General features: G+C 46.2%; 1 protein-coding gene across 1 annotated transcript in view; it reads right to left on the bottom strand.

The window, feature by feature from the left end:
- The window catches only part of LOC138560841 (zinc finger protein 585A-like), a 183,610-nt gene extending 181,518 nt beyond the window's left edge, over positions 1 to 2,092 (bottom strand). The window contains exon 1 of the mRNA XM_069642748.1: positions 1,961 to 2,092. The gene's annotated coding sequence lies outside the window, so the exon portion shown is untranslated. The remainder of the gene's footprint in view (positions 1 to 1,960) is intronic.
- Positions 2,093 to 17,186: the final 15,094 nt, after the last annotated feature.

Below are 17,186 nucleotides of genomic sequence, written 5' to 3'. Positions count from 1 at the left end.
TACTGCCTGCGAGCCCACTGCAAGTACAATTGCCATGCCAAATGCCTACCTAAAGATTGCAAAGCTCCTGCACCAGTTCTCAGTACTGCCTGCGAGCCCACTGCTAGTACAATTGCCATGCCAAATGCCTACCCAATGATTGCCATGCTCCTGTACCAGTTCTCAGTACTGCCTGCGAGCCCACTGCTACCACAAATGCCATGACAAATGCCATACCTAATGATTGTAATGCTTCTGGTGCCTAATGATTGTAAGGCTCCTGCACCAGTTCTCAGTACTTCCTGCGAGCCCACGGCTAGTACAATTGACATGCCAAATGCCTACCTAAAGATTGCAAAGCTCCTGCACCAGTTCTCAGTACTGCCTGCGAGCCCACTGCTAGTACAAATGCCATGCCAAAAGCCATACCTAATGATTGCAAGGCCCCTGCACCTGTTCAGTACTGCCTCCGAACCCACTGCTAGTACAATTGCCAGGCCAAAGGCCTACCTAATGATTGCAAAGCTCCTGCACCAGTTCTCAGTACTGCCTCTGAGCCCACTGCTTGCACAATTGCCATGCCAAATGCTGTGCCTAATGATTGTAATGCTCCTGCACCAGTTCTCAGTACTGCCTGCAAGCCTACTGCTAGCACAATTGCCATGACAAATGCCATACCTAATGATTGTAATGCTCCTGTGCCTAATGATTGCAAGGCTCCTGCACCAGTTCTCAGTACTGCCTCTGAGCCCACTGCTTGCACAATTGCCATGCCAAATGCTGTGCCTAATGATTGTAATGCTCCTGCACCAGTTCTCAGTGCTGCCTGCGAGTCCACTGCTAGTACAATTGCCATGCCAAATGCCTTCCTAATGATTGCAAAGCTCCTGCACCAGTTATCAGTACTGCCTGCGAGCCCACTGCTAGCACAATTGCCATGACAAATGCCATACCTAATGATTGTAATGCTCCTGTGCCTAATGATTGCAAGGCTCCTGCACCAGTTCTCAGTACTGCCTCTGAGCCCACTGCTTGCACAATTGCCATGCCAAATGCTGTGCCTAATGATTGTAATGCTCCTGCACCAGTTCTCAGTGCTGCCTGCGAGTCCACTGCTAGTACAATTGCCATGCCAAATGCCTTCCTAATGATTGCAAAGCTCCTGCACCAGTTATCAGTACTGCCTGCGAGCCCACTGCTAGCACAAATGCCATGACAAATGCCTACCTAATGATTGTAATGCTTCTGGTGCCTAATGATTGTAAGGCTCCTGCACCAGTTCTCAGTACTTCCTGCGAGCCCACGGCTAGTACAATTGCCATGCCAAATGCCGTGCCTAATGATTGCAAGGCCCCTGCACCTGTTCTCAGTACTGCCTGCGAGCCCACTGCTAGTACAATTGCCATGCCAAATGCCTACCTAAAGATTGCAAAGCTCCTGCACCAGTTCTCAGTACTGCCTGCGAGCTCACTGCTAGTACAATTGTCATGCCAAATGCCATACCTAATGATTGTAATGCTCCTGTGCCTAATAATTGTAATGCTCCTGCACCAGTTCTCAGTACTGCCTGCGAGCCCACTGCTAGTACAATTGTCATGCCAAATGCCATACCTAATGATTGTAATGCTCCTGTGCCTAATGATTGCAAAGCTCCTGCACCAGTTCTCAGTACTGCCTCTGAGGCCACTGCTAGTACAAATGCCATGCCAAAAGCCATACCTAATGATTGCAAGGCCCCTGCACCTGTTCAGTACTGCCTCCGAACCCACTGCTAGTACAATTACTAGGCCAAAGGCCATACCCAATGATTGTAATGCTTCTGGTGCCTAATGATTGCAATGCTCCTGCACCAGTTCTCAGTACTGCCTCTGAGGCCACTGCTAGAAGAAATGCCATGACAAATGCCGAGTGTGGTGGAGGATCATTTGCCACGTCCTCCGTTCTAAAGGACCCAAGCTACAGTCAGGGATAAACCTCTCACCTCTCTCATGTCACCACGAGGTCCCCAGGCGGGAAAAATTCCAAAACCGAAGAAGAGGTCTCGAGGCAAACAAGAGAGACTGGCAAGTAGGTGAAGAAACACAGTGCGCATGCGCACAGAAGCAGTGTTTTAGAACCGAGCCTGACAAGTAGCCGTGGAAGCACAGTGCGCATGCGCATAAAAGAAGTGTTTTAAAAGTGAGCCTGGCAAGAGCCACAGAAGCACAGTGCGCATGTGGAGAGAATCTGTGTTTTAGCCTGAGCACAGAAGCAGTTTAGAAATGAGCCTGGCAAGGAGCTATAGAGGCACAGTGCGCATGTGCACAGAAGCAGAATTTTAGAAGTGAGCCTGGCAAGTAGATTGTTCTGATCGTGTCTCTGCAGTGAGTGTGTTTAGTAGTCTGTAGGGTTACAGTATACATGTGCAAAGAAGCAGTTTACAGCAGGAAGCCTGGCTGAAGGTACACAATGCACATTACCTTCTCGGAAGATCATGAGTGAATGCAGAAAATGAACCTGGATAGTATGATGTGGTTTGCACCGTGCATGTGCAGATAAGTCGTTTCTCTGCATCCGGCCTGGTTAGTTGCTGAAGAGACACTGCGCATGTGCAGAGGATTCTATCTCCACAGAGAGCCTGGCTAGTAATCTGTAGGGTTACAATGCGCATGTCGGTGTGTGCTCAGCCGTGAAGTGCTGCTGTGTATTGTATATACAGGGAGGGGTGCTGTGCTCACGCATGGTCCCCGGACAGTACACAGGGAGTGAGTGACCCGTGTGCTCACAGATGTGAAGTGGTGCTGTGTACTGTATATACAGGGAGGGGTGCTGTGTTCACGCATGGTCCTCGGACTCTACACAGGGAGTGAGTGACTAATGTGCACACAGATGTGAAGTGGTGCTGTGTACTGTATATACAGGGAGGGGTGCTGTGTTCACGCATGTACAACTGCCATGCCAAATGGCATAGCTAATGATTGCAATGCTCCTGAAACAGTTCTCAGTACTGCCTGCGAGCCCACTGCTAATACAACTGCCATGCCAAATGCTTACCCAATGATTGTAATGCTCCTGTGCCTAATGATTCCAAGGCTCCTACGCCAGTTCTCAGTACTGCCTCTGAGCCCACTGCTAGTACAATTGCCATGCCAAAAGCCATACCTAATGATTGTAATGCTCCTGTGCCTAATGATTGCAATGCTACTGCACCAATTCTCAGTAGTGCCTACAAGCCCACTGCTAACACGATTGCCATGCCAAATGCCATACCTAATGATTGCAAAGCTCCTGCACCAGTTCTCAATACTGCCTCCGAACCCACTGCTAGTACAACTGCCATGCCAAATGCCATACCTAATGATTATAATGTTCCTGCACCAGTTCTCAGTACTGCCTGCGAGCCCAATGCTAGCACAATTGCCATGGCAAATGACGTACCTAATTATTGTAATGCTCCTGCACCAGTTCTCAGTACTGCCTGCGAGCCCACTGCTAGCACAATTGCCATGCCAAATCCCTACCCAATGATTGTAATGCTCCTGTGCCTAATGATTGCAAGGCTTCTGCACCAGTTCTCAGTACTGCCTATGAGCCCACTGCTAGTACAATTGCCATGCCAAATGCCATACCTAATGATTGGAATGCTTGTGTGCCTAATGATTGCAAGGCTTCTGCACCTGTTCTCAGTACTGCCTGCGAGCCCACTGCTAGTACAATTGCCAGGCCAAAGGCCTACCTAATGATTGCAAAGCTCCTGCACCAGTTCTCAGTACTGCCTCTGAGCCCACTGCTTGCACAATTGCCATGCCAAATGCTGTGCCTAATGATTGTAATGCTCCTGCACCAGTTCTCAGTACTGCCTGCAAGACTACTGCTAGCACAATTGCCATGACAAATGCCATACCTAATGATTGTAATGCTCCTGTGCCTAATGATTGCAAGGCTCCTGCACCAGTTCTCAGTACTGCCTCTGAGCCCACTGCTTGCACAATTGCCATGCCAAATGCTGTGCCTAATGATTGTAATGCTCCTGCACCAGTTCTCAGTGCTGCCTGCGAGTCCACTGCTAGTACAATTGCCATGCCAAATGCCTTCCTAATGATTGCAAAGCTCCTGCACCAGTTCTCAGTACTGCCTGCGAGCCCACTGCTAGTACAAATGCCATGCCAAAAGCCATACCTAATGATTGCAAGGCCCCTGCACCTGTTCAGTACTGCCTCCGAACCCACTGCTAGTACAATTGCTAGGCCAAAGGCCATACCCAATGATTGTAATGCTTCTGGTGCCTAATGATTGCAATGCTCCTGCACCAGTTCTCAGTACTGCCTCTGAGGCCACTGCTAGAAGAAATGCCATGACAAATGCCGAGCGTGGTGGAGGATCATTTGCCACGTCCTCCGTTCTAAAGGACCCAAGCTACAGTCAGGGATAAACCTCTCACCTCTCTCATGTCACCACGAGGTCCCCAGGCGGGAAAAATTCCAAAACCGAAGAAGAGGTCTCGAGGCAAACAAGAGAGACTGGCAAGTAGGTGAAGAAACACAGTGCGCATGCGCATAAAAGAAGTGTTTTAAAAGTGAGCCTGGCAAGAGCCACAGAAGCACAGTGCGCATGTGGAGAGAATCCGTGTTTTAGCCTGAGCACAGAAGCAGTAGTTTAGAAATGAGCCTGGCAAGGAGATATACAGGCACAGTGCGCATGTGCAGAGAAGCAGTGTTTTAGAAGTGAGCCTGGCAAGTAGATTGTTCTGATCGTGTCTCTGCAGTGAGTGTGTTTAGTAGTCTGTAGGGTTACAGTATACATGTGCAAAGAAGCAGTTTACAGCAGGAAGCCTGGCTGAAGGTACACAATGCACATTACCTTCTCGGAAGATCATGAGTGAATGCAGAAAATGAACCTGGATAGTATGATGTGGTTTGCACCGTGCATGTACAGATAAGTCGTTTCTCTGCATCCGGCCTGGTTAGTTGCTGAAGAAACTCTGCGCATGTGCAGAGGATCCCATCTCCACAGAGAGCCTGGCTAGTAATCTGTAGAGTTACAATGCGCATGTCGGTGTGTGCTCAGCCGTGAAGTGCTGCTGTGTATTGTATATACAGGGAGGGGTGCTGTGCTCACGCATGGTCCCCGTACAGTACACAGGGAGTGAGTGACCCGTGTGCTCACAGATGTGAAGTGGTGCTGTGTTCACGCATGGTCCTCGGACTCTACACAGGGAGTGAGTGACGCATGTGCACACAGATGTGAAGTGGTGCTGTGTACTGTATATACAGGGAGGGGTGCTGTGTTCACGCATGTACAACTGCCATGCCAAATGGCATAGCTAATGATTGCAATGCTCCTGAAACAGTTCTCAGTACTGCCTGCGAGCCCACTGCTAATACAACTGCCATGCCAAATGCCTACCCAATGATTGTAATGCTCCTGTGCCTAATGATTCCAAGGCTCCTACGCCAGTTCTCAGTACTGCCTCCGAGCCCACTGCTAGTACAATTGCCATGCCAAATGCCTACCCAATGATTGTAATGCTCCTGTGCCTAATGATTGCATTGCTCTTGCACCAGTTCTCAGTACTACCTGCGAGCCCCCTGCTAGCACAATTGCCATGCCAATTGCCATACCTAATGATTGCAAAGCACCTGCGCCAGTTCTCAGTACAGCCTGCAAGCCCACTGCTAGTAAACTTGCCATGACAAATGCATACCTAATGATTGTAATGCTCCTGTGCCTAATGATTGCAATGCTACTGCACCAATTCTCAGTAGTGCCTACAAGCCCACTGCTAACACGATTGCCATGCCAAATGCCATACCTAATGATTGCAAAGCTCCTGCACCAGTTCTCAATACTGCCTCCGAACCCACTGCTAGTACAACTGCCATGCCAAATGCCATACCTAATGATTATAATGTTCCTGCACCAGTTCTCAATACTGCCTGCGAGCCCAATGCTAGCACAATTGCCATGGCAAATGGCGTACCTAATTATTGTAATGCTCCTGCACCAGTTCTCAGTACTGCCTGCGAGCCCACTGCTAGCACAATTGCCATGCCAAATGCCTACCCAATGATTGTAATACTCCTGTGCCTAATGATTGCAAGGCTTCTGCACCAGTTCTCAGTACTGCCTATGAGCCCACTGCTAGTACAATTGCCATGCTAAATGCCATACCTAATGATTGGAATGCTTGTGTGCCTAATGATTGCAAGGCTTCTGCACCAGTTCTCAGTACTGCCTGCGAGCCCACTGCTAGTACAAATGCCATGCCAAAAGCCATACCTAATGATTGCAAGGCCCCTGCACCTGGTCAGTACTGCCTCCGAACCCACTGCTAGTACAATTGCCAGGCCAAAGGCCTACCTAATGATTGCAAAGCTCCTGCACCAGTTCTCAGTACTGCCTCTGAGCCCACTGCTTGCACAATTGCCATGCCAAATGCTGTGCCTAATGATTGTAATGCTCCTGCACCAGTTCTCAGTACTGCCTGCGAGCCCACTGCTAGCACAATTGCCATGACAAATGCCATACCTAATGATTGTAATGCTCCTGTGCCTAATGATTGCAAGGCTCCTGCACCAGTTCTCAGTACTGCCTCTGAGCCCACTGCTTGCACAATTGCCATGCCAAATGCTGTGCCTAATGATTGTAATGCTCCTGCACCAGTTCTCAGTGCTGCCTGCGAGTCCACTGCTAGTACAATTGCCATGCCAAATGCCTTCCTAATGATTGCAAAGCTCCTGCACCAGTTCCCAGTACTGCCTGCGAGCCCACTGCTAGCACAATTGCCATGCCAAATGCCATACCTAACGATTGTAATGCTCCTGTGCCTAATGATTGCAAGGCTCCTGCACCAGTTCTCAGTACTGCCTGCGAGCCCACTGCAAGTACAATTGCCATGCCAAATGCCTACCTAAAGATTGCAAAGCTCCTGCACCAGTTCTCAGTACTGCCTGCGAGCCCACTGCTAGTACAATTGCCATGCCAAATGCCTACCCAATGATTGCCATGCTCCTGTACCAGTTCTCAGTACTGCCTGCGAGCCCACTGCTAGCACAAATGCCATGACAAATGCCTACCTAATGATTGTAATGCTTCTGGTGCCTAATGATTGTAAGGCTCCTGCACCAGTTCTCAGTACTTCCTGCGAGCCCACGGCTAGTACAATTGCCATGCCAAATGCCTACCTAAAGATTGCAAAGCTCCTGCACCAGTTCTCAGTACTGCCTGCGAGCCCACTGCTAGTACAAATGCTAGGCCAAAGGCCTACCTAATGATTGCCAAGCTCCTGCACCAGTTCTCAGTACTGCCTCTGAGCCCACTGCTTGCACAATTGCCATGCCAAATGCTGTGCCTAATGATTGTAATGCTCCTGCACCAGTTCTCAGTACTGCCTGCAAGCCTACTGCTAGCACAATTGCCATGACAAATGCCATACCTAATGATTGTAATGCTCCTGTGCCTAATGATTGCAAGGCTCCTGCACCAGTTCTCAGTACTGCCTCTGAGCCCACTGCTTGCACAATTGCCATGCCAAATGCTGTGCCTAATGATTGTAATGTAGGGTTACAGTATGCATGTGCAAAGAAGCAGTTTACAGCAGGAAGCCTGGCTGAAGGTACACAATGCACATTACCTTCTCGGAAGATCATGAGTGAATGCAGAAAATGAACCTGGATAGTATGATGTGGTTTGCACCGTGCATGTGCAGATAAGTCGTTTCTCTGCATCCGGCCTGGTTAGTTGCTGAAGACACTCCGCGCATGTGCAGAGGATTCTATCTCCACAGAGAGCCTGGCTAGTAATCTGTAGGGTTACAATGCGCATGTTGGTGTGTGCTCAGCTGTGAAGTGCTGCTGTGTTATGTATATACAGGGAGGGGTGCTGGTCTTACGCATGGTCCCCGGACAGTACACAGGGAGTGAGTGACCCGTGTGCTCACAGGTGTGAAGTGGTGCTGTGTACTGTATATACAGGGAGGGGTGCTGTGTTCACGCATGTTCCTCGGACTCTACACAGGGAGTGAGTGACGCATGTGCACACAGATGTGAAGTAGTAGAGAGGGAAAGGGAAAAGTGCGTGGGGAAGGGAGAGGGGAAAGTGCAGTACATGGGATAATAGAATAAAATAAGATATATAAAAATGCCACTGGTGTCAAGTGCAAGGTAAGTGCAGTCATAAGTGCTGGTAGGGGGACTGTAGGGATACAGAAAACAGTCCCCAGTTGCAGGGGTTGCCAGGGAGGCAGTGCAGGTGGGCAACTGGTGGGGCCTGGGCCTGAGAATCAGAAAAGGTGGCCAGCTAACCAGTGCCGTTTCAGCCAGGAATTTAGCAGGGGAGAGGGGGAGAAAAAGCAGAGGCAAAGAGGAAGGTTTTGAGGTGCTTCCGGAACCGAAGTTGGTTCTCCTCAAGTTTCAGGGAGGCTGGAAGGCTGTTCCAGAGGGAGGCCCCTGCTGAAGAGAGAGAGATCTACCACCAACTCGTTGCTTGGAGAAGCGACTGACCCTGCAGGAGTTGGATGCGGACGAGCGAAGAGCTCGAGAAGGAAGATATTTAGGAAGAGAGAGTTGAAGGTATTGCAGCCCCAGAAGGCCTTGTGGACAATGCAGAGGGTTTTGAACTTAATCCTCGTAGCCACTGGGAGCCAGTGAAGAGATTTCAGTCCTGGAGAGATACAATCCCTAGGCTTGAGGCCAAGGACAAGTCTCGCAGTCCTGTTCTGGATCAGTTGCAGAGGGCGGAGAGTAGAGGCAGGCAGATTTAGATAGAGGCTGTTACAATAGTCCAGCTTAGAGAGAACCAGGGCTCTGGAGACAGTGAGCTTCTGGGGGAAGGAGAGGAAAGGAAGTATACCTCTGAGGAGGTGCAGCTGGTAGTGTGACTTCTTAGAGACGTTGGAGATGTGAGGCGAGAAGGAGAGGGTGGAGTCAAAGAAGGCTGCAAGGTTTTTTGCCTTGCAGGTGGGAGTAGAAAAAGGGCCAAGAGAGGCCGGCCAGAGAGCTGCAGGGAAGGAGGGAGCGGGTGTGCTGATGAGTAAAATCTCAGTCTTACTGGCATTAAGGCAGAGGTCAATGGCGGCACACCACTCATGGATGGCAGACAGACAATCGGAGATGAGGGAAGGAGAGGAGGAGGCCGAGGGTAGCCTGATAATGAGCTGGGTTCCAAGAATATATGTTTTGTAGTGAGTCACAAGTCTTTAAAGTGAAGAAACAAGGGGTGCAAAGCCAGCATATGAGTAAACAGTTCCAGTGATGAATGAACAAGTTAAGTGTGAATGATTAGGCGTCCTTTCCCAATCCCATCACTCTAGTACAGTGGTCATCAAACTTTTTCTTACTGAGCCTGTCCCCATACTCCTTGAGTAAAAATATTGTTTCTGGGCCCACGCATACCGGTTGCCCCTGCCGCCCGGGGGACCACAGGATGTCCAGGGGGCCCACAGGCTCTTCAAAAAATATAAGAAGATTTTTTTACTGCTTATAGTTTCCATTAAAAACAGTCCCCTTATCCTTTTTTCTATTAAACAAGCCATCTTAATCCCATTTTTAAGATGCTGGTGCCCCCCTTGGAAATCCTTCACACCCCCGGGGCCAGCCCTCAGTTTGAAGACCGCTGTTCTGAAGGCCAGTGGAGTACCCTTTGCCAGAACTACAGCAATCATATCAGGCAAGGCAGAGGTAGAGGCCAAAAGCCAAAAAGCCCTCCAAGTGGCATTTGTCAAAAAAGAGACAACACAGAGCGTGGTATGCTAAATGCAAGGTAACCCAGTTTATTACAATACCCTGGGAAAAATCAAGATAAAAAGCCAAACTCTCACTCCAGAATTCTCCAATGTTTGACAGAAAACAGGAGGTTATATAACATGAATGAGTCACTGCGATGTCGAAGTTATGAAAACCTATTGCTCCTGCTCATTGGCTCCCTCTACTAAGCTACATATGGAACCTATATGTGCACAACTATGGATTGGACAACCGTTATCTAAGATACCACCCCCATTAATTGGTAGGCCCTAAATTACTTCTGCAGTGAAAAAAGATATGTGCTAATGGGGTACAATGTGATCACACTATCCATGAACTGGCTGCATGCTGACATGTGTATCTAGGTACAAGAGAGGGCGAGACAAGAATGTTGCTTTATTTTAATTAAATCAAATTGCCCATGTTTTACCTCCCATGCCATGAGTGCCAAGGCTTAAGGCCTTTGTACGCCATCCTATTCTTGACAGATTTATGGATAATTATTTTGCGAGTCATACTATTAAGTTTTCATCGCTGGGTTTTAGTTGTTTTTTCTTAAGCCGCTTCTTGCTCTTCCCTTCACGCCTGGCCTGGAAGAATGCATTAATCTTGTCACCTCCTTCTGATATCCTGGGATGCTATAAACTTGAAACGGTTTGCTGCATCTTTGCATCTCGTTTTATCTGACAGCATGACCGCACACAATAATATCTTATTCGACCATATACGCTTCCTGCATGGCTCGGCCTTGACATACCTTTGGGTAGTCATCATCAAGCCGGCTACAGCATTGTTCCTGATTTGTTGAAGCGTGTTCAACTGGTCCTTCCTAAAGTTGCAGGGTTGAATTCTCTGCTGGTGCAATCTTTAAAATGGCATTTTGTGTTTCCTCTACAGCACACATTAGCTCTGCATGTATCTGCTGCCTACCATCCTGGTGCATGACTGGCACATCTCAGTTCTCCATATGGGTACGCTGCAACATAACCCTACCTATTATAGCCATGCTGCACCTACATGTGTAGTGAGACCATCTCTTGGTATGCGCTTTCCTGCTATTTTCTATTTAAAAAGACACACTAATTGTGCCAGCTAATGTCCCTACTTGTGTAGCGAACCTAACTATTCATTGTGCCAGCTGCATTTCCTGGAGGATTTAATGTGCAGTTTCAAATGTGTTCTTTCTGATTTCTAGGGTTTCTAAATTCACTAGGATTGCTTAATTTGGTTGTAGAGGGTCCAGGTGTCATGGATGCAGTTGTCACTTTCAGTCTCTGTATTAGATCCGGCTAAGTGGGGGTTCCTAGGACTGATTAACAGCATTCACCCACGAATGGGAGGGGATTATGTCAGACAAGTGGGTGTTGAGCACGGCCCAAGAATTAGTTGGACCTGCCTCCACGCAATCCTTTCTCAAAGCTCCATAAAGAGGTCCAGGCGCTGCTACAAAAAGGAGCAGTAGAACCATCACCAGCCACTTGGTAAGTAGGGGGGAGTTTCACACGATTCCATTGTACCTAATGAACACACACCAAAAGACCAGTGTTAGGCCTACAGCCAGTAAGAAAATATGTAAAATCCCCGACATTCAGGATGGTTACCCTCCAAGATATTGTTCTGCAAAAGAACGGCGATTACATGGCAACACAATGCATACTTTCCTTTTTTAATGTTCCCAGTTCACTGCAAATATCTGCAGCTTAATGTAGCAAACCATAATTTTCAATTCAAGGTTTTCACCACTTTTTTGTGTAAAAGATCCGGCCCATTCCACATACCTGTAGACCTCTAGACCCCTCCCCTGTCCTTTTCCCATCCTCTTCCCACCTCGCCTGCCTGTGACTGGTTGTCTTCCCTCGATAGCTGTCCTCTTAGTAGAGGAACCCAGGGCAACCGTGCCCGTGCAGCTGGCTAAGGGCCAGAGACAAAAGGCTACTCCCTAATGGGCAGCTCCCATCTCTGTTTGCCCCTGTTTTCCAATTGGACGCATGACAAAGCAACCTACAGCAACAACTAAGGTAAGGTGTTATGGGCGGTGAGCACAGCATTACAAAACCCTGCCGCTTTTTCATTGCTACCATCAAATCTGAGCATTGTGTAGATTGCCTGCTGGTCACCTCGACTAGCCCGATAGATGTACCTGGAGGGCAGCCATTGTGATGCACTTAGATGTATTTTTGGAGGATGGAAATGTGTTGTTACAGGTTCCTTATTTCCGGACCGGAAAACTCCCAATGAGCCTCAATCTGTTGAACTTAAATGTATTTTGGGGGCAGACAATGTGTTGCCCTTAGATGTTTTTTAGGGGGCCGACGTTGTGTTGCACATTGATGTATTTTGGGGGCAGGAAATGAGTTAGACAGAATTGTGAAGATTAGCCATGTGTCTTGCTTCGAATGAATTGTGAAGATTAGCCATGCATTACATTTAGATGGATTATGAAGACTAGCCATGCATCACATTAAAACAAATTGTGAGGATTGGCCATGCATCACATTAAATAGAATTGTGAAGATTAGCCATGCATCACATTAGATAGAATTGTGGAAGTTAGCCATGCGTCACATTAGATAGAATTGTGAAGATTAGCCATGCGTCACATTTACATAGATTTGTAAAGACTAGCCATGCGTCTCACTTTGAAAGAATTTTGAAGATTAGCTATGCAACACATTAGACAGATTTGTGAAGACTAGCCAGGTGTCACATTAGGTGGGATTGTGAAGAATATGCCATGCGTCACATTAGCTATTTAATCTTACTGCACTCCGAAGCACACAGTGTGTCTGGTAGTTCTTGCTGCGCAGAGATGGGCTAGTGGGAGTAGCAATGTATTGCACTTAAAAGCATTTGTGGTAGTGAAACACTAGTTAAGCTTGGGGAGGAGGTGGGGCAGCCAGTGTATTGCACTTGGAAGAATTGGAGGGTATCTTTGGGCTCTTGGGACACACTTGGAAGAACTTTGAGTAGCCAATGGATTAACCATTCTGCTCCCCTCCAACACACCTCCCAAGTACTATACACGCCCTAGGGGCTAGCCAAATTACACACACCCAGAGTGTCAGGTGACATACTTGTAGAGATGGTCTTGGGATAGCTAGTTCGGTTTGTGTGCAAGTGGTGCTTTTCCTACAGTCTCCCATACCTATCCAATGTACTTTCCCTAACCCTCTTTCCAGTTTCCCTATTTCCAGTTTTCTAATTTCCCTGTGGCTATCCACAAATTCTTTCTAACCCTCTTTGTTGGTTGAATCGATGTGGCCTGTGAATCTATGGCATCTCTTACCAACCAAGTGGGGAGGGTCGTGTCAATGCAACCTCTGTGGTTACGGCGAGAGCGTGAATCACACCTATGACAAAAGGGCGCAGCTTATTTTGGCAATGAGGCATTTTCTTTTGTTGAGGAAGGGCCTGGGCATGTGAAATCGGTAAAGGACTTGGTCTTGTGTTGTTGCTATACCCTGATATACAATAGTCACATTTGCACATGCGTGGATTTCATCACTTCTTTCTGAAACATGCGATGGATCGGCACTTGATGACAATCCTTACCATTGCCCTTTGGATTTGGCTGCACACGATAAAGGAGCCCACATTTTCTAGAAAACATGGGTCCAGGTGGCCCCTTCATGCAACCTCTGGGATGCCTTTCTGGTGTGATTCTTTTCACCTCTGCCTCACAGAGATTTTCGTCCACCCCAAGGGGAGTGTGCTTGAACCCACCCCGCTCCTCAAGCAGGGGCTATGGCAGGAATAGCGGTAGAGAAAAGCATAGACCTGAGAGAGTAGGCGACAAACCCCTGCAATAGTGGGTTAGCCACCCTCCCCATCTACACAGGACTGATTTACTAATGCCATGTAATTTATTGAGGATCTTCTGTTCAAATCCATTCCTTATCAAAACCTGCACCATATACATTAAGACAATAGCCAGTACTTTATATAGATGCCCCACACTTAATACGCATTCATCAACACTTCTGACTCGATTCTCTATAAAGAACACTCAATGAATGCTCTCACACTGTCCTGTGAAGTGGAATGATTTTATTAGGATAAATTAGTAATAAAAACACATTGCCACTATTATTGTAACTACACATAAAACACTCCATATGCAAAAGGGTATGAATGGAACTACAGCTATCTTTGTCTACCCCGTAGGTCTAATCAAGTTGGGTCAACCATCTCAAAAACATAAAAGCTCCATAAAAGTAATTGACTACCCCCAATTCCCACTAACGGTGTCATAAACTGAACGGGATTGTCAATACCTCTCCTCTTTCCCGGAGTGTTAGGGAGGATTCTCCAGAATGGCTAATTTCCCTTAACTACTGAGTCCCTCAGCAGCTTTGCTGGATTTCTAGGATTTTATTTGTTTCACCTGGTAAGAGTGTGAGCATTGTTTCCTTCTCTTACATGTGTTTTTGGCTATTTGTTGTGAATGTATATGTGTTCATGGACTGTGGAGCCTCACCTACTCCATAGGCATCATCTTTTTACTGTGTGTCACACAGCACCTTTAGTGCAGTGACACAGGGTTGTCTTTTTTAGACTTCCCAACTCAGACTCAGTTTTCTGAGACTGACTACTGTCTCCAAGAACATGTAAAGTTGCCATTGACTTTATTTAGTCTTTTTAAATTTACAGACCCAGTACAAACTATACATAAAGTACTGGAAAGGGTTAATAGTTATCCCTTTTTGTCTGTCTCTCATGGAACATTATTTCGTTCCCCTTTCTTTAAGATTTGGCTGGTGGCAGTGGTACCTACCCTATTTCTCCTACCACAGTCTATTTAAATAGCCTTGGTACTGTTTTAGGCTAAGTTAGTAGCCTCGAACATAAACCCACTGAACCCCTTTTTTTTTTTTTTTTCAACTTTATTTAACATATTTACAAAAAATTACAAATCATAAGAACATACATGTGAGAATGGATTAGCCGACAGTTCCATTAAATCAATGTCTAAATAATACATGCCATTACCAATTGCCATTTTACATTACCATAAGATACCCACCCCCACATCACATTACAACTACAAGTCATAGCAGAGACGACACAGTACACAAGACAAACACACCCCCACCACCCAATCCCCGATATCATTATCACATCGACAGAGTGAGTCCTACATTTTAATCAAACAAACTATTAAATGATCCCCACATCTCATCATATTCAATCACCCTATCACGCTTCAGAACTTGTGTCTTTTTGTACCATGAAAGTGGTCGCAATCTGATATCCAATTTTCATAGTGTGGTTTTTTCCTAGATTTCCACACCTTCATTATATGTTTGATAGCCATCAACAATGCCCTGTCAATCCAATCCAAAGATCCACATATCCCTCTACTGCTACTATCAACCGAGAGAAATATTACTGACTTAAAAGTCTGAGGGAACAAATCATTTGCCACCAAATCAACCCGATCCAAAACATCCTTCCAACAATCTAACACCCTACTTCACTCCCGAAGCATATGTTGGAAGGTCTCTCTTGAGCAATTACACCCCAGCAAAAATCCTCTCCTATTCATCCTCACAGGCATCCAATAAATGCGACCTAAAATATGCTGATGAATCTATCTCAGTTTCAGATCAACTTTGGCCTTCACTGCTACTCCCCAAGCATAATTCCACGATTCTTCAGACAACACCATTCCCATTCCATTCTCACCTTGTCCCAAGAGTTCCACATACATTCCTGCAAAGGCATCAACTTAATAAAGGTCGAAACCGGCCCTGGTGGAGTGGTAAATAAATCACAGATTTGAGGTCTACTACTCAAAGGTCCATTCAACATCTGTAATCTCTCTCTCAACAACTGCTCCAAAGACCTATATCTCCTGAACTCCCTATTGTTCAAACCATAACAACTACGGAACCATCATTCCTTCCCTCCAAACATCTTCTATCTTTAAAATACCTTTGTTGACCCAACCTCTCCAATTAAGCATTTTTTTTCAATTTGCAAACCTGGATTCAGCCAAATAGACACCGAACCATAAAAAACAAAGACTGTCCACAACCTTCAATCCAAGAAACAAGAGCAGATTTCGAAACTACCATTGTTTCAACTTTGTCCCAGATTTTGGTATTCTTCAATAGGAATATAAACAATTCACAGAAAAAGGATATAATCTCTGCCGCTCCATCAAAAGCCGATAAAGGCCCAAGTCCCTACTTTCCCTGAAGTAATAGGAAGCCTTCTTTAATAGGGAACCCTGATAATAATTTCCCAACACTGGGTAGCCAAAACCCCCATCTTTAACTCCACGTATCATAATAAATCGTGGAATCTTCGGCCTATTTCCCTTCCCCCATAAGAAATCTATAAAAAACCTATCAATACTCTTGAGCACCTTCTTAGTAAACCTGAGGGGGAGAGACTGAATGTAATATAAAACCTTTGGCAGTAACATCATTTGTATTGCATTTACTTTAGCCCAAACACCTAAAGACAACCTATCCCATCTCTGTATGTCCTTAATCATCACCTCCTTTAATCTATCCACATTATACTCAACCATTCCTCTAATGTCACACATTAAATAGATACCTAAGTATTTCACTGAAACATCAGCCCAATGACAGTCCCAATCCAATGATCTTCCATTAAGTGGATTCATCTTAAGTGGAAAGACCACAGTTTTCCCCCAATTCACCTTATACCCAGACAATGCCCCAACTTCCTGTAGCATATCTTTAAGTAATGGACCCCCCATCTCCGGATTTGTCAAAACCACTGTCAGATCATCAGCATATGCCAGAACCTTTACCTCTCCATCTCGTCGCTTCCATCCACCGATGTTCTGTTCCTGCCTAAGATATATCAACAGTGGTTCAAGAGCCAAATTAAATAAGAAGGGCGAAAGTGGGCAACCCTGTCTAGTTCCTCTGAGTAACCGAAAAGCCTGAGACAGAACATCGCTAACCCACATTTTAGCTGAAATATTACACTGCAAAGCGCCTATTGCATTTAAGAATTGCGGACCAAAGCCCATCCGAAGTAATGTAAAATGAAGAAACGACCAATTCACGCAATCAAACGCTTTCTCAGCATCAAAGAAAATAAGGAGTATTTCTTCCACCTTCTCACGAGACAAACCTATCATATTCAACAAAGTCATAATGTTATCATATCCATGTCTGTTGTCCATAAACCCCACTTATGAACCACCAATTAAGTCTCCTGTATATTTTTGTAACCTCTTAGCCATGACTTTTGCTAAAACTTTTACTTCTACGTTTAACAAAGAAATAGGACGATAATTAGCACATTTTGAAGAATCTTTCCCCTGTTTTGGAATTAATGTAATCGCCTCCTGCATCGAGGTACATAACACCCCATCCGAGAGAAACCGATTAAATAAAACACACAACTTGGGCGCTAGAACTGAATCAAAGGACTTATAAAAGGACTTATAAAACTCCACGGGCGATCTGTCTGAACCCAGAGACTTACCCAAATTGAGTT

Source organism: Ambystoma mexicanum, unplaced genomic scaffold, assembly GCF_040938575.1.
Source record: "Ambystoma mexicanum isolate Mex_15411 unplaced genomic scaffold, UKY_AmexF1_1 Mex_scaf49, whole genome shotgun sequence".
Taxonomy (NCBI): Eukaryota; Metazoa; Chordata; class Amphibia; order Caudata; family Ambystomatidae; genus Ambystoma; species Ambystoma mexicanum.
The sequence above is the reverse complement of the archived record's forward strand: the minus strand, read 5'-3'. Positions and strand labels throughout refer to the sequence as shown.